Source organism: Gossypium arboreum, chromosome 1 (assembly GCF_025698485.1).
Source record: "Gossypium arboreum isolate Shixiya-1 chromosome 1, ASM2569848v2, whole genome shotgun sequence".
NCBI lineage: Eukaryota > Viridiplantae > Streptophyta > Magnoliopsida > Malvales > Malvaceae > Gossypium > Gossypium arboreum.
In genome coordinates this window covers 65,817,412-65,836,711 of record NC_069070.1, presented here as the reverse complement: position 1 = coordinate 65,836,711, position 19,300 = coordinate 65,817,412, and the positions used below count along the sequence as shown (strand labels likewise).

Below are 19,300 nucleotides of genomic sequence, written 5' to 3'. Positions count from 1 at the left end.
GAACATTTCGCATTCATTCCATAAATATCATAGTATCATACTCAAACATCAATATAAAGTCCCTTTTCTTAGGTCAACGAGGCCTTAAAAATGCTTTAGAAAGAGGTTGGGACTAAACCGAGCAAATACAAATTTTTTCAAAACTTAAACATTTTTCTAAGTTACAGAGGTCACACGCCAGAGTGAACAGGTCGTGTGCCTCACATGGCATTAGACACGCTCGTGTGTCTAGGCCATGGCAAAACAGGGCATACATACTGACTTGTTCACATAGTCATAAGACACGCCCGTGTGCCAGGCCGTGTGAAAATTAGGAAGGCTACTGCTTGGGTCACACGACCAGTCACACGCTCGTGTGTCTAACCCGTGCTCAAAACTAACTTGGCCACACGGCCAAGCACTTGCCCGTGTGTTCGACCATGTGGTCTGCTCAGGCTCATTTCAAAATGGCCTTCGAGCAAATGGCTGAGACACACGCCCGTGTCCCTGCCCGTGTGGGAAAAAATAAGCCATTTACAAGGCCAACATGCCACCCATTAAGGGTCCTCCTACAAGCAACAAATAGGTAACAATTGCATCACAAATTCAACCAATTTCAATCACATAAAATACATTGTTCATGTCATATAATCTCCAACCAATCTCATGCTTATATCCAAACCAAAACATACCAAATCATAAACCAAAGTCATAACAAAATATATGATTCATAATCTCAATTTATTTCATACATTCACATGCCAAAATCTTGCCAAATTCCAAAATAGACACACACCACAACTTACCAAAATGACCAATTCTATTAACCATTCATGAACACATTATATTAACCATATTGCATCACATAGTTTATACTCAAAACTCATTCATAATCACAACCAAATCCAATCCATATCACATGGCTAATATTCACAACTCAAAAACATAATGAAGTACTTTTAGCTTATACATGCCATACTTCAAATTTACATTTTCAAAAGGTACCAAAATTAGAGTTCGATAGTGTGATGATGATTCTTGACAATCCCTGAGCCTCCAGTAGCTTCGATAATCTATAAAACAGTTGAAAACACACACAAAGTAAGCTTTCAAAAGCTTAGTAAGCCATATAGAAATAAACTCATCACATAACATATTTCTAAACCATTTGATTCATATAGTTCATGGCAAAATATAACCATATATATACATATGCTTACCTTTCATTCTCAATCTTAATATACATTTAAAATGTACCTGAATTAGACACAAGTTCACATAGTCATTCAATTTCTCGGAATGCCTATTGAACCGTTCAGAATTATTAAGGATACTCGGATAGCTTAGAAAGGTCGTACAATTCCAACGTCTGAGACGTGGTCTTACATGTAATCGAATATCGATGCCACTGTCCCAGACATGGTCTTACTTGAAATCAAATATGATGCCAATGTCCCAGATATGGTCTTACACGTAAATCTCAAATCGATGCCAATGCTCTAGATGCGGTCTTACATGAAATCACATATCAAAAATCTTATGTCATGACATATGTATCCTAGCTATTCCTATGATTCGTACGGGACTTTTCAGACATCGTCACATTGTCAGAACTTTCTTGGATTTCATATATTCAACTCTCATATCCATTCACCACAATTCAAATATCATATAAGCAATAATAATTCAATTTAACACATTTATTTGTATATTGACTTACCTCGTATATATATTCAAACGAACGAAATCGACCACTCGATGACTTTCGACTTTCCCCGGTTTAATTCTGTTTTCCTTGGTTCTTGATCTAAACACATTCAAATTTGAATTATTCAATCTCACATTCATCAAAACAATCCATATATACACATTTAGGGCATTTTACAAATTAGCCCTCACATTTTCACATTTTAACACTTTAGTCCCTAATTCATAAAATCACAAAATACACAAAATTTCCTTATACACATGCTTAGTCGAATTTTCATGGAGCTCATATAAGCCTACATATTTTATTTATTTTACATTTTAGTCCCTCAATTTCTCATTTTCACAATTTAGCCTAAAATACTGAAATTATAAAAAATCCCAATACAAAACATAGTAATCTAACACGTATTTTTCATTTACTATATCTAACTTCATAAAACTCACAGTATCAACAATGGCACATCTTAAAATCATAATCAAATTCAGAAATTGAAGCAGGGGCTTGAAAGATTACTAAGCAACGATCTCAAAAACGTAGAAATTATCAATGATCGAGTTAATTACATACCTCAATCAAACAAAATAAGTGCCAAACCCTAAGCTTGAAAATTTCTTTCTTTTTCTTCTTTAAATTTTTGGCAACATGAACATAAATGGCCTAATTTCATTCCTCTTTTTTCTTTTAATTAACATAATATACTAATTACTAAAATAGCCTTTGTTAAACCATTATAAAATTACTTAATGAATGGTCATTAATGTCGATTCACCTTAGTTATGGTCTAATAACATCATAAGACATCTTCTTTAATAAGACATAACAAATAGGCACACTTAATATATAGCATGCAACTTTTACATTTACTGCAATTAGGTCCTTTAAATTATACACACAAACGATCAAATTTTCACACGTAACTTTGACAGATATCAATTCACATATAATAAGCACGAAAAATAATATTAAAATATTTTTTAATTCGGATTTGTGGTCCAAAAACCACTATTCTGACTAGGGTCTAAATCGGGCTGCTACAACTCTCCCCCCTTAGGGATTTTCATCCCCGAAATTCTTACTGTTGAATAGATTTGAGTATTGCTGTCTCATAGCATATTCAGGCTCCAACGTAGCCTGGTCAACATCGTGTCGATGCCACAACACTTTTACTAACGAAATTTGCTTATTTTGCAATTCTTTAACCTTGCAAGCTAAGATACGAATCGGTTCTTCTTCATATGTCATACCGGACTGAATCTCACTCTCCACAGAGAAATCACATACGAGGTATCGAATCTATATTATCGAATCATCGATATGTGAAACACATTGTGAATCTTTTCTAACTCAGGTGGAAATAACAATCAATATGCAATTGGTGCAATACGTTCTATAATCTCATATGGCCTGATGAATCTTGGACTCAATTTGCCTTTACGACCAAACCGAAGTACTTTCTTCCACGAAGACACTTTCAAAAACATTTTGTCACCGATCTCAAATTCAATATCTTTTCGTTTCAAATCTGCATATGATTTCTGACGATCGAATGCTGTTTTCAAACTATCTCGAATCTCTTTTACTTTCTGTTCAGTCTCTTTTATTAAGTCGACCCCCTGGATCTCATTCTCACTGAGCTCTAATTAATACAAAGGTGTACAACATTTTCTACCATATAAGGCTTCGTATGGTGGCATTTTGATGCTCAATTGAAAACTATTATTATAAGCAAATTCAATCAATGGAAAATACTATTCCCACGTACCTTCAAACTCAAGAATGCAGTATCTCAACATATCCTCGAGAATTTGAATAATTTGTTCAGATTGACCATCCGTCTGTGGGTGAAAAGCAATACTGAAATGCTATTTCATACCTAAAGCCTCTTGCAGTTTCTTCAAAAATCATGAAATGAATCTCGGATCTCTATCTAACACAATAGACAAAGGCACCCCGTGCAGTTTCACAATATCAGAAATGTATAACTCAGCTAATTTATCAAGCGAGTAATCAGACTGTACTGGAATAAAACGAGCTGACTTCGTCAATCGGTCAACCACAACCCAAATTGTATCTTTCCTTCTCGGAGATAAGGGCAAACCCGAAACAAAATCCATCGTTATTCTATCCCATTTCCATTCGGGAATCATAATCGGTTGTAACAAACCAGATAGCACCTGATGTTCAGCTTTAACTTGTAGACAGACTAAACACTTCGAAACAAAGTCAAAGATATCTCTTTTCATTCCAATCCACCAATAATGTTGTTTCAAATAATTGAACATTTTTGTACTACCCGGATGAATAGATAGACGACAATTATGAGCTTCTTTTAAAATCATCTGAATCAATTCTGAATTTCTTGGAACACAAATTCTATCTCGAAATATCTGACAATCATATTTATCAATTTGATATTCTGAATTAGAATTCAAATCATGCCGAGCTTGCGTTGCTATTATCACATTATCAACTTTCTATGCATCATGAATCTGTTGTAAAAACAAAGGTCTCTCTTTCAAATTGGCTAAAATTAAACCATCATTAGATATACAAAACTAAACATTCATAGCATGTAATGCAAATAATGATTTCTGACTCAAAGTATTTGCAACAACATTTACTTTTTGCGGATGATAATCAATAACAAGCTCGTAGTCTTTTAGCAATTCTAGCCATCTTCTCTGTCCCAGATTCAAATCTTTTTGAGTCATCAGATATCTCAAGCTTTTATGATTAGAATATACGTGACATTTCTCACCAAACTGATAATGTCGCCATATTTTCAAAGCGAATACAATAGCTGCTAATTCAAGGTCGTGTGTTGGATAATTCTTTTCATGCGGCTTTAATTGTCTCGAAGCATAGGCTATAACTTTGCCCTCCTACTCCAAAACGTATCCCAAACCGTTCAATGAAGCATCACTATATATCACAAATTCTTTACCAGATTCTGGTTGTACTAACACTGGAGCTTCAGTCAAAAGGGCTTTCAATAGATCAAAACTTTTCTGACACTTTTCAACCCATTCAAATTTCACATCTTTCTGAAGCAATTTCGGCAACGAAGTCGCAATAATAGAAAAGCCTTTTACAAATCATCGATAATAACCAGCAAGTCCCAGAAAACTGCGGACTTCAGAAATATTACTTGGAGGTTTCCAATCTAAGATAGCTGAAATTTTGCTCGGATCAACTCGGATACTTGTGCTGACACAATATGTCCCAAAAACCCAACTTCGGGTAACCAGAACTCACATTTACTGAACTTTGTAAATAGCTACTTATCATGAAAAGTCTGTAACACTATTTTCAGATGTTTAGCATGTTCGATTTTTTCACGTGAATATATCAATATATCATCAATGAACACAACAAAAAATCAATCTAAATACGGTTAAAATCTGGTTCATCAAATCCATAAAGATAGCAGGTGCATTAGTTAATCCAAAAGGCATAACTAAAAACTCATAATGTTCTTACCTCATTCGGAAAGCAATTTTCAGAATATCTGAATCTTTTACTCTCAATTGATAATATCCCGATCTCAGATCTATCTTTGAAAACACTGTAGCCCCTTTCAACTGATCTAAAAATCATCAATTCTGGGCAGAGGATATTCATTCTTGATAGTTACTTTGTTCAACTGACGATAATCAATGCACATTCTCATCGTACCATCTTTCTTTTTCACAAACAGAACAGGAGCACCCCAAGGTGAGAAACTCGATTGTGCAAACCCTTTATCGATCAACTCTTGCAATTGAGACTTTAATTCTTTTAACTCAGTCAGAGCCATTCTATACGGAGCTATCGAAATCGAATTAGTTCCCTGCACTAACTCAATGCTAAATTCAGCTTCTTGGATAGGAGGCAATCCCAGAAGTTCTTTATGAAACACATCAGGGAATTCACAGACAATAGGCACTGATTCAATTTTCTTTTCAGTCACATAAACAAAGTAGGCTTCACAACCCTTTTTCACATAATTCTAAGCTTTCATCGATGAAATCACAGCTAGTAGCCCATTCAAATCACAAGATTCAATTTGGATTATTTCATCATTCTTACATCTCAAATAAATAGTTTTCCATTTTAAGTTCACAATAGCATCATGCAAAGTTAACCAATCTATACCCAGAATTATATCAAACTCATCAAAGGGTAATAACATCAGATCAGCCGGAAAACAAATGTCTCAAAACATTAACGAACAATTCTTGTAGACTTTATTGACCAAAACACACCGGCCTAAAAGGTTCGATACTCTAATTACAAATTCAGTAGACTCTACAGGTAAAGTCTTACTGTTCACTAAGTTCATGCATATATAAGAATGTGTCGATCCTGGATCTATCAATGCAATCACAGAAGTATCATAAAGTGTAAAAGTACCAGTTATAACATCGAAAGACGAAGCTTCCTCACGTGCACGAATAGCATAGGCTTCAGCAGGTGCGCGACCCTCCGATCTAACAGCGGTATCTTTAGTCCCTCTTTGACTACCACTCACATTTCCCGCATTTCTAGAAGGACTACCACGAGTTGTATTGCCACATGGCCTTGGATTTTGCATAATTTCTTATTCAACAAACTCGGGTCAATCTCGAATAAAATGATCTAAAGATCCACATTTGAAAAAAGCCCAATTATACAGTCTACAATTGGCAAGATGTTTTTTACCATATTGTTTACACTCGGGTCGATCGGATCGGACATTTCCAATAGTTGCAATAGAAGTAGATAGAGCTCTAAAGCTCGAATACGATCTAGCACGCTCTTTACTCGAATGCCCCATATTAGCCTTTGAATGGCTAAAATCATCTAGGAATTTCTTTGACACAGACTGAATTGATTTACTTATAGATCTCTTTTTCACATCTCTAGCTTCTGAGTCAGCTTTTCTTTTCTCTTTCCCGAGCTCTTCAGCTTTACACGCTCGTTCAACAAGCACAACACAATTTTTTTATTTCCAGAATCTCGACTAACAATTGATGTCTTCATTCAAGCCATCATCGAATCTTTTGCACATAATTGCTTCAGTAGAGACATATCCTCGTGCATATTGGCTCAATCTCACAAATTCTCGCTCGTATTCTATAACACCTTTACGCAACCCATATGGATAGAAAAACAACCACTATGTGCCTCTCGTAAAATAGTCTGAATAAGCTCGCTGTCCTTGGGAACACAAAATTTTCCTCGGTACATCATACAACCATTAGTACCAATATTAAACTCTGATTCAACTCCTGATGCACACTAAGTTCTCTTGGCTTGCAATTCCCTGTCCTTATTCTGAGCTTCGTAAATCTCTTGCAGGAACATTGGTCTAGCTCTCAACTCTATCAAAATTGAACCATTATCAGTCACTAACAACTGAGCATTCATAGCTCTCAAAGCGAACAATGATTTCCTACTCAATGCATCGGCTACTACATTAGCCTTTCCTGAGTGGTAGTCAATCACCAACTCGTAATCTTTTATTAATTCTAACCATCGCCGTTGTCGTAAGTTTAACTCCTTATGAGTCATCAAATACTTTAGACTTTTATGGTCGATAAATATCCAGCATCTCTCACCATTCAAGTGGTGTCTCCAAATCTTTAATGCGAACACTATAGCTGCTAATTCCAAATCATAGGTCGGCTAGTTTCTCTTGTGTGGCTTCAGCTATCTCGAGGCATAGGCTATAACCTTGCCTTCTTGCATGAGCACACACCCTAACCTATTCAAGGATGCATCACTATACACCACAAACTCCTTTTACAGATCCGGTTGCGCTAAAATTGGAGCTTCGGTCAACAAGGCCTTTAATTTCTCAAAACTCTCTTGGCACTTCTCTATCCATTTGAACTTGACATCCTTTTGTAACAACCTTGTCATTCGAGTGGATGTCATAGAGAATCCATTCAGAAACCTTCTGTAGTATCCAGCCAACCCGAGAAAACTTCGAACCTCTATCACATTTTTCGACGATTTCCACTCGATGATAGTCAAGATCTTGTTTGGGTCAACTCTAATTCCATCTCCCGACACGATATGTCCTATGAATCCGACCTCTTTAAGCCAAAAGTAACTCTTATTGAACTTGGCGTATAACTACTTATCTCTCAAGGTTTGTAAAACCGTCTTCAAATGCCCTGCGTGTTCACCCTCATCACGCGAGTAAATCAGTATATCGTCGATAAAGACCACTACAAACTTATCCAAATACGGTCAAAAAATGTAGTTCATCAAATCCATAAACACTGTAGGAGCATTTGTTAAACCGAAGGGCATAACAAGAAACTCATAGTGCCCATACCTCGTCCTAAACACGGTTTTTAGTACATCTTGCTCCTTAACCCTTAATTGATAGTAGCACGACCTTAAGTCGATTTTAGAAAACACAGTGGCTCACTTCAATTGATCTAAGAAATTATCAATCCTTGGCAAGGGTATTTGTTTTTCATGGTTACCTTGTTGAGCTTTCGGTAGTCTATACACAATCCTATTAAACCGTCTTTCTTTTTCAGAAAAAGTACCCGAGCACCCCATGGTGAAAAACTCGATCTTGCAAAACCTTTATCTGTTAACTCTCGTAATTGAGCCTTCAAATCCTTTAACTCCATTAGAGCCATTATATAAGGAGCAATCGAGATAGGTGTTGTACCAGGGACCAACTCGATGCCAAACTCGATTTCTCTGGTTGGGGGTAATCCGGGCAACTCTTCTGGAAACACATCTATAAACTCACAAACCATCGGTACTAATTCAATCTTCGGCTCAGATACTTGAGTATTAAAAAAAAAAGCGAGATAAGCCTCATATCCCTCTTCCTCAAATACTTTTCAGCAGTTAAAGACGATACCATTTCAGACAAGTTATCCGATTCATTTGATCCAATACGAATAACATTCCCGTTTTCACATTTCAACTCAATAACCTTTCTCCCACAGTCCACTACAACACTATGAGAAGATCAAGTTAGCCAGAAAATAATGTTCTCTAATTTTCAAAAGAAAATTTCTACACACTTGGTCAACTAGCACATGTCTACCTAAAGGGTTGGACACTTTTACCAAAAATTCGGTGGGCTCTACTAGCATGTTCATACGGGATATCAATTCCATAAAAATATAAGAGTGGGTAGACCCCAAGTCAATTAAAGCAACGATAGATATATCATGGATAGAAAAGGTACACGTAATCACATCGGGAGACCCTGCCTCTTCCCAAGCACGTATAGCATAAGTCCTTGCAGGTGCTCTGCCCTCGAACCTCACTGTAGTATCTCTTGGCACACCTCTACTGCTGGCCCCACTTCCAAGGTTTCTTTGTGGTCTACCCCTCAAAGGAGCATTACTTGCCTTTACATCTTGCTTTTTCTTTTTGCCGTCTAATTCGGGACAGTCTCGTATGAAGTGGTCTAGTGATCCACATTTGAAGCAGCCCCTCTCATTTCCTTGACACTTGCCAAAATGACGTCTACCACACTATGACACTCTAGCCTATTTGGCTGAGCACTACCAAAGCTAGGGTTAGAAGTGGTTTGAGCTTTAGAAGCCGTGTTTTGCTGATTCTTGTTTCTACTCGAGAACCCCACCGAAGCATTTGATCAGGTAGAAAACTTTATCGATCTCTTAGATTAGGTCTATTGTGATTTTTCCATCTGTCTTTTCCTTGAGTCTGGACTCGATGTCAGCTTTTCTTTTCTCTTTGGCCAATTCCTCAGCCTTACATGCTCTCTCCACGAGTACCATAAATTCCCTTATTTCCAAAATGCCAACAAATAAATGGATGTCTTCATTCAAACCATCTTCAAACCTCTTACACATAATGGCTTTTGTAGATATGCACTCTCGCGCATACTTGTTGAGTCTCACAAACTCACACTCGTATTCAGTCACCGTCTTACGGCCTTTCTTCAACTCTAAAAACTCTTTCCTCTTTTGGTCTATAAACCTCTGGCTAATATACTTCTTTCGGAACTCTTCCTGAAAGAATTCTTATGTTATCTGCTCTCTTGGTACGACTGACACTAGAGTATTCCACCATTGGTAAGCTGAATCTCATAGAAGTGACACTACGTACTTCATACACTCCTTCGGCGTGCACGATAATTTATCAAATACTCTGATGGTATTTTCCAACCAAAACTTGGCCATCTCTAGGTCATCGTCGATATTTGCCCGAAATTATTTGGCCCCATGTTTACGGATTCTATCCACTGGAGGTTTCTCTCTCCTAGCCATCTCTGCTCCTTGAGGAGCTATATGAATGGGTTGAGGAATTAGGGGAGGTGAGGGAGGTGGAGTATTCGGGTTCGCTCAAATAAACTTCGAGTACCATGCATCCATCATATGAAGATAAGCTTCTCTAGCCCCTCCGCCCTGACTCATTGTCACGTGCCCACTATCTACTGGCGCGGTCCCTTCAGCAGGAGCCAGCGTATTACTTTTCACATCATCTTCCGTAGCTACGTCCGAATCCATTTACTATATGAAAACATGATTTATGATTGTCAGGAGTCATCACACTATCAGTATATAGTTATAGCATGTATAGCCAAACTCGTACTCATGCTAATTAGTCTTAGAACTGACTAAACCATGCTTTGATACCACTAAATGTAACACCCCATACCCGTATCCTACGCCTGGACGGAGTACGAGGCGTTACCTAACTTAAACTCTTACTTACGACCAATTCTGAACCTCCAAGACTTTGAGGTATTTAAAACTTTCTCAAGCTTATCAACATGTCCTTAATATGGGCCTACGAGGCCCAAAACACACATCGAAAATCATTCAAAACCAACTCGGGTTCTTTAGTTAACTTTAGAAAAATAACACTTGTCACAGGGGCACACGCCCGTTTGCGAGGGGCAACACGCCCGTGTGACCAATTTGACATGGTCGTGTTGTTGGCCCGTGTGGCTCACACGGCCTGGCACACGCCAGTGTCCCTAGCCCGTATCCTTCACACTGCCATGACACACCCGTGTCCTAGCCCATGTACAGAAACCTAAACATTCTATTTCTGATGTCAGCAATTCTCAAGGGTCACACGGCCAACGCACACACCCATGTGTTAGGCCGTGCCCTTCACACGACTGAGACATACGGCTGTGTCTCTGTCCGGGTGTTTACTACCATGCATACTGACTTGCCAATTTTACGTGCAGGGGACACACGACCGGACAACACACCTATGGGGCTGGCCGTGTGTGCCCGTGCGTCTACCTGTGTGGACAATATAGGGCTATCTACCAAGCCCTTTGCCACCTTAAAACACAATATAACAACATCCATTCAAAAATACAAGGTAAAATCAGCCACACTAGGCATTATCTCATTCATAAAAATATCATCATTTGCATATATCAATCATGAACCGTAGGCAATATTCTAAGGCTTAATACAAAATGCAAGGGCTCATCCCAAGCCAATACATTTGGCCATATTTACAAGACATAAGCATCAAAGTCTAAGTCCTATACATGCTATATTTCAAATAATAAAACCAACTATACCAAGTGTTTCGGTTGATAGTGTGATTGATGCCTCAGACATCTGATGATCCTCGAGCTATTTAGGTAGAACTATAGGAAAATGGAAAGGAAAGGGAGTAAGCATTAAGCTTAGTAAGCTGCATGCAATTAAATATAACAATAAATCTACCATTCATCGACAGGCTCATAATACAACATCACTATCCAATGCAATTCACATAATATCCATTGAGCTCATATCTCAAACATTCCAAATAGGTTGAACCATTTGGACTACTATCGAATATTCACAAAACCTCAAACATAGGGTTTGATGCCCATGCCATGTTCTAGACATGGTCTTACACTAGCTCATATCTCAAGTCGATGCCATGTCCCAAACATGGTCTTACACTAGCTCTCGCATATCTGTGCTGATGCCATGTCCCAGACATGGTCTTACACTAGCTCTCATAATGTGGCTGATGCATGTCCCAGACATGTCTTACACTAGCTCACAATAGCCCATACGTCATGGCATGAATATCTAATTTATTTCCAATTGTTTAAACGAGAATTCTACTATCTCATTTATCATCATGCATTCTCATTTCCACCATCATGCATTTCATGATATATCAATTCAACACATATAATGACAACATAGTTGTATTATTTTCACACAACTTTCCTCGAATTACAAAATGTAGTCGACTAGCTCAGCTTAATCCTCTTACTTTGTTTTTCCCCAGTCTAGGCCCGGATTTTGTAAATCTTGATCTAAAATGAGAAAAATTCAAAAATTTAATCATATTATTATCCTAGATACTCAAAAATATAAAATTGGGCAAAATGACCATTTTGCCCCTAGAGTCTTTTGAAATGACCATTTTACCCCAAAGTCTAAAATTTGATTTTTATCGAATTTCTTCATATCCTAAGCCTAGCCAAACCCTTTTTACTCTTATAGCAACCCAAAATTTCTATTATTTCTCACATTTATCATCTACTTCTCAACTTATGCAAAATGGTCCCTAGTTAGGGTTTCCATGAAAACTACTTCAAAAAAACTTGTTTATTTCACAACAATAACTCATATTCCTCCATAAAATTTCAGAAAGCAACAAGTTTACTATCATGGAAAGATCCTAAACTTTCAACCATTTTGCAAAATAGTCCATTCTTTTGAAAGCTCATGCTACAAGGGGTCCAAAAATACAAATATCATCAAGAAAAACTACAAAATCACTTACTTGTGAAAGGTAAATAGTGGCTGCAATTTTTCAAGCTTTTAAACCTTATTTTTGCTGGTAAATTTTGATGGTGAAGAAGATGATAAAAAGATGACACCCCTTTTTCTTTATTTTATTTCATTTTGGTCAAATAAGCTACCAAATTTCTACCGAATTTTGACTTTTTCCAAATTTTGTCTCCTATGGCAAGCAATCACCTATCCAAGGGTCTATTTGCCCTTTAAAGACCCCTAATATAAGTTTCATGGTAATTTAACACTTATCTATCAATTCAAGACTTTTGAACTTGACGCGATTTAGTCCTTTTTTCGCGATTAAGCTTACAAACCTTAAAATTACTTCACCAAATTTTTCAAGCACTGACAAAAACATGCTATAACTCTAAAATAATAACAAAATAATTTATCGAGCCTCAGATTGGTGGTCTCGAAACCACTATTTCGACTGAGCCTAAAATCGGGCTGTTACATTTCTCCCCCTTAGGGATTTTCGTCCCCGAAATTCTTATGGGTGAATAGATTCGGGTACTGGACTCTGATAAACCGTAATTTATACATGTTTTTATCCCATGCCTAGCATATTTATGGATGGTTTCTCCTTATATTTGGTGAATTCGATGCTCTTAATTCTTTAATTTCATGTTTTATACTTAGGTGACCATAGGAGAGTAAAAAGAGCGAGAAATGGGCCGAAAACGGAGAAAATAGACCCACAAAGGAAATCAACACAGCCTGGACTTCCTCACACGACTGTGTCACACGGTCGTGTCTCTTTGGTAGGATCGAAGCACGACTTACACAGGTAGACTACACGCCCGTGCCTATTCAACAGCCTTGACCACGGGTTGGAATGATCACACACGGGTGTGTCACACGAGCGTGTCACACCAGCGTGTCCCTGTCGAGCCCAAGTATAACCCTATTCGGAAAAGGCCAATTTTGAGGGCTTTTAGGCATTCTAAAACCAATTTAAACTCCCGAGGAGGCATTTAGGAAAGGAGACGCGGAGTAGGAAGCAAGGAATTACTCAAGGAAAGCCGATTGGTCCATCTCAAAAGCCGGATTCATCATCAAGACTGAAGATCTCCCCTCAATTTCCATTCAAGGGTTTTGGGTTTTTTTATGTTTTGTATTCATTATTCTTCTGAGATGTTTTCTTCTATAATTATGAACTAAACCCCCTAAATACCTAAGGGGAATGAAACCTAAGACAGATCTTGTTATTATTATCTGAATTGTATAATAAACATTTGAGTTGTTCTTAATTATGTGTTCTTAATTCTTGTTTTAATATTCCAAGATATTAATTCGAGTTAATGCTCTTATTCAGAGGAGGAATAGACCCTGTCTAAGAGTAAATTTGTCATAATTAAGCGGAGTTGATTGCACGCCTAGAGATAGGGTGATAAGATTTTGTCGGATTAGGGTGAAACCTTATAAGGGGATCCATAGATCAACTTAATGCAACATTAGGTGTTAATTAGAAAGAGATTTCAATTAATCAACCTAGGGTTAAACGTTATTAGTCTCGAGAGAGATAATAATATAACTTAGGAATTTCTACGGATCAAGTCAAATGAATAAATCGTCTGATTCAGAGTCAAATAACAAGTGAAGTCTAGGTGGATTTTTCCTTGGTTATTGTCTTAATCAATCGAATTTTCCCAAAAGCTTTTCCCCCAATTTTCTCTTTGTACACTCTTAGTTTAGTTAATTAGTAGATAAACAAATCCCTTAATTTTTAGGCTAGATAATAAAAATAAAGTAATTACTAGTACTCTTGGTTCTTTTGGGTTCGACAATTCTGTCTTGCTAAAGCTATACTACTATTCGATAGGTACACTTGCCTTCATTGTGATAATAGTTAGTTTCAAGAACGCTTAATTATAAATTTTTAAAACCTGTCATGAATATCACGTATCAAGTTTTTGGCACCATTGCCGGGGAACTAGGATATTAGGAACACTCGATTTTTATTACTTTAGCCATTTTACTTTTATTGCAATTTAAATTTTTATTTTCTTTTCTAATTCTTCATTTATTTTCTTCTGATAGGTTTTTCTAGTTTATGACCAGAAGAAACCCGTCAGGACCATCATTGTTTGATAGTGAGATCGGTCGCACAGTTCGCAAAAAACTGAAAAGAAATAAGGTGAAGCTTAAGATACACAAAAGAAGAGAAACAGGACGATACTTCAACCACAACCAAGGAGATAGCTAAAAATCAAGAAAATCCGCTACCTCCTGCTATTGCTGCTAATCAGAATCCTGCTCTACGTACTATGTATGATTATGCTAAACCTTCTTTGAAAGGAACTGAATCGAGCATAGTTAGGCCTGTTGTTGCTGCAAATACTTTTGAACTGAAACCTAATACAATTCAAATGATATAGCAATTTGTTCAGTTTGATGGTTTGCAGGACGAAGATCTCAACACTTACTTGGCAAAATTTTTGGAACTATGTGATACATTTAAAATTAATGGCTTTTTTGATGATGTCATTCTCCTTCAGTTATTCCCTTTTTCATTGAGGAATAAGGTTAAATAGTGGTTGAACTCATTATCACGAGGGCCAATCACTACTTGGGAACAAATGACCGAAAATTTTTTATTAAAATATTTTCTGCCAGCTAAAACAGCCAAATTACGTAATGATATCTCCTCTTTTGTGTAGATAGATCTAGAAACACTCTACGATGCATGGGAGAGATACAAGGATTTGTTGAGAAGGCGCCTTCACCATGGGTTACCACTCTGGCTACAGGTTCAAACGTTCCACAATGGCCAGTATCCTTCGACTTGACAGATGATGGATGCAGCCGCTAGTGGAACTATCAATAATAAGACACTATGAATTTATAGAAGAGATGTCACTGAATAATTATCAGTGGCATGTCATGAGGACAAAGCCAACGAAAATAGGTGGAGTTTTTAACGTCGATTCGGTCACCATGCTCTCTAATCAGGTAGAACTCTTGAATAAGTAAATTGATGGTTTTCTTAGTTCTTCACAGGTTCACCCAGTAATGCAATGCGAAGCAAGTGGAGGTGGATCGAGCAATTCAGATTACCCACTTTAGGGCCACAACATGGAGAACGAGCAGTTAAATTACATGTGTAATAATCCTCGATCTCAAAATAATCCTTATAGTAATACTTGCAATGCAGGTTGGAGGAACCACCCAAATTTCTCATGGGGAGGCCAAGGGAACCAATAACCACTACCACCTCTAAGCTTCCAACAACCACCCTACCAACAAGAGAAAAAGCCGAACCTTGAGGAGATGCTAATAAAATTCATCTCGGTCTCAGAAACTCTTTTTTAGAATACCGAGACAACACTTAAAAAATCAACAAGCATTGATCCAAGGGCTCGAAACTCAGATAGGTTAACTCGCTAAATTGATGTCTGAACGACCACAAGGTAACTATCGAGTAACACTGAATCTAACCCAATGGAGCAAATCAATGCAATTACCATTCAAGCTGAGGAAGGGTTAGTTGCACTTGAACCAGAACCGAGGTAAGAAACAGTGGTAAGTAAAGGTAAGGGTGAGGTGGACCACAATGACTAGAAACCAGCAAGTAAAGAATACAAACCTAGTGTGCCATACCCAAATGCGACAAGGAAAGACCGCACAGAATAACAATTCGGTAAATTCCTTAAATTATTAAATTACATATTAACTTACCATTTATTGAAGCTCTTTCACAGATGCCAAACGCAGTCAAATTCTTAAAGGAGCTTTTAACAAATAAGCGGAAGTTGGATGAGGCGTCGCATGTGGAACTAAAAGCGGTTTGCTCAGCCATACTACAAAATAAGCTAGCCACCAAATTAAAAGATCCAGGGAGTTTTACGATTCCCTGTTTAATTGGTACCCTAGATGTTAATAATACTTTGGCTGATTTAGGGGCTAGTATCAATGTTATGCCTTACAAAATGTTTAAGCAACTAGGTCTTAGGAAACTCAAACAAACTAGGATGAGTATTCAATTAGCCGATAAAACAATCAAATTTCTTAGGGGGATTATTGAAGATGTACTCGTTAAAATTAACAAATTTATATTCCCAATTGATTTCGTTGTTCTAGACATAAAGGAGGATAGTAACATTCCTTTAATTCTAGGGAGGCCCTTTTTAGCAACCGCAAGAACGATAATTGATGTTGGCACAGGTGAACTCACACTTCGTGTGGGATACGAAATAGTCACCCTTCAAGCTCGCAATTCGAGTAACACATCAAAAATTGAAGGTGGTTTTATAAATCATTCTACTAAAACTTACCATGTGGTACAACCTATTTTGCAGGAAATAAGTTTGAAGAACCTACATGAGCCATGTTCAAGCAACAACAAAAGACCTATCTATGAAGAACGAAGGCTACAAATCGAGGAACTAGATGAATGGTGGATACAGAAATCAAGAACACCGGATAAACTGAAACCGAGCCAGGATGAGCTCAATACATCACCAAATCAACTTAAGGTTGGAGACAAAGTACTACTAGATGCAGCAGATCCTCGCATTACCACTTCTGAACCTAATGAAGAAATTCCTCTCACAGTACTCAGTATTTTCCCATATGGTACAGTCGAGGTAATTCACCCTAAATTCGAAAATTTTAGGGTAAACAATACTTGTCTTAAACCTTATATTGATAGAGTTGATAGTAGAGATGAGGAGTGTAAACTCCTCGAGCCACCATGATCACACACCTGAGAAGTAAGTCAAGCTTAGACTATAAATAAGCACTTCTAGGGAGGCAACCCGAGCACTAACAATAATGATATTATTTAAATTCTAGTTTTTCACATCTAATTTACTAACTGGATCTTGAAAAATAGGGTTTTCCCATCCACACGGCTAGGCACATAGCCGTGCCTTAAGCTGTGCTCGCACCATAGAAGGAGACACGACCGTGGGATACCGCCGTGTGAAAATAGGGAAAAAATTTTCCCTAACACGGGATGCGATAAGTCGCCACGACCGTGTGATAAGGCCGTGGACGAAACTGCCAAACCAACACGGGCGTGCGACACACCCGTGTTTTGAAATCGTGGGCCAACCTGTCAATTTAGCACGGGCATTCAACACGCCTGTGCCCAGTCCCAGTGGTCGACACTGTCAAACTAACATGGGTGTGGGCTATCATACATGGGCGTGGGAGAAGTGAACGAAGCAAGACACGGCTGTACGACACGGTCGTGTGCACCCACACTATGACAGCCCTAAATTGACCCTAGTCGGGAAGTGGTTTCGGGACCGCTAAACCGAGTCACCGAAGTATTTGAATATGATATTTATTGTCTAAAATATGTGAATATGAATGTGTGAAAGTTTTAAGCTTCGATTTAGTCGATTGCATGTGAATTTAGTTAATAGGACTTATGTCTGACACTTTTGAAATGTGATAGGTTAGTCTATAAGGATCTATTAAAGCATGTAGTGAAAACAATGGTTTTGCATGTCAAATACTCCTTTTTTTTATACATAGTGGCCGGCCATGATGGTACATATATTAAAATATGTAGTAAATCTTAATTAAATGGTTATTATTTTATGTAAAAGAAAGGAAATAAATAAAAGAAATAATAAGATAATAAAAGAAAAGAATAATGAAAGGGTGATGAAAAGAAAAGGAGAAATCGGTTCTTCTTGGCCGAAATGAAAAGAGGAAGAAGGGAGGGAAGCATTCGGTCCTCTTAGGTTAATATTAAGGTAAGGAGTTTATACTAGTTCTTGAAATTTTAGTTGATCTTGGGTGAGATATCAAGTTATTTTTGTAACCCATGTTGAAATTTTGATTTTGGAATGAGTAAGGTTTTCGGCTATGGTAATTAACAAGGGTGATGGTTGTTGTTTCATGCTAAATCTAGATGAACAATGATAGTTTGCTTATATCTTGATATTTATGAGTTCCTTTCTTGGTTCTACCTTAAACCCATGAAGTATATTTTTATTTGGTGTTGTTGGAGGTTTCGGTCATGGGTAGAAAAAAAAAAGAAAACTATAGATTTTGAGATTTATGATAGAAATTAATGAGTGAGAGTTGGATAGATATTATGATGTTAAAATTCATGGGATTATAAGCTTGTAAGTTTGATGGTGAAATTTATGCTTTGTGAGGGTAAATGGTTTAAAAGGAGCATTCGGCCATGATGTAAAATTATGATGAAGTGATGTAAAATGTTTTGAATATTGAGTATATATTGTTATAAGTTGAATTTAAGGTTTGTTAAATTGTCTTTGTCATTGCCGAATGTGTGTATAGTTAAAGAAAATTTGTTAAAGTGCTTAGTTAATTGATATTAGGTTAATGATATGTGTATTCGGTCATAAAGGTGTACATGAGGAAATGTTAAATTAATTGTATTAAATTGCTTAATGTGATTAAAAATGCGTGTGACAGCCCAAAATTGACCCTAGTCGGAAGGTGGTCTCGGGACCACAAAACCGAGGCATAAAAATAATTAAAAATTTATTTTGATGCCTATAATATGTGTGTGCTCATGTATGACATTTTATGATGATTGAATTAGTGTTATAAGGGTGAATTCCACAAGAAAGGACTTAGTAATGAACTTTGAAAGTATGATAGGGAAATGTGTGATGACTAATTAAAGCATGCATGCAAAATAATGGACTTGCATGTCAAATTCCCCTTTTATAGGTGGTGGCCGGCCATGACAAGGAGGATGGGCTAAACATGTCATGAAACATGTTTTGTTGGTGCATTAGGGTGAAATAATAAACAAAGGTGTATGGGTGATAAAAAATGAAAAAAAAATGTGTGTGAGTGTGGTAATTCCCCCATTGCCGTGAGTTGTAGAGAAGGAAAGAAAAAATTTTGTTCATCCTTTCTTTGAGCCAAAACTAAGGAA

General features: G+C 37.2%; 1 non-coding gene across 1 annotated transcript; it reads right to left on the bottom strand.

Moving 5' to 3' along the window:
- Positions 1 to 15,056: 15,056 nt before the first annotated feature.
- LOC128281674 (small nucleolar RNA R71) lies at positions 15,057 to 15,163 on the bottom strand. The gene has a single exon (XR_008271930.1). It is a non-coding gene; the product is annotated as a small nucleolar RNA R71 (small nucleolar RNA).
- Between the last annotated feature and the right edge of the window lie 4,137 nt (positions 15,164 to 19,300).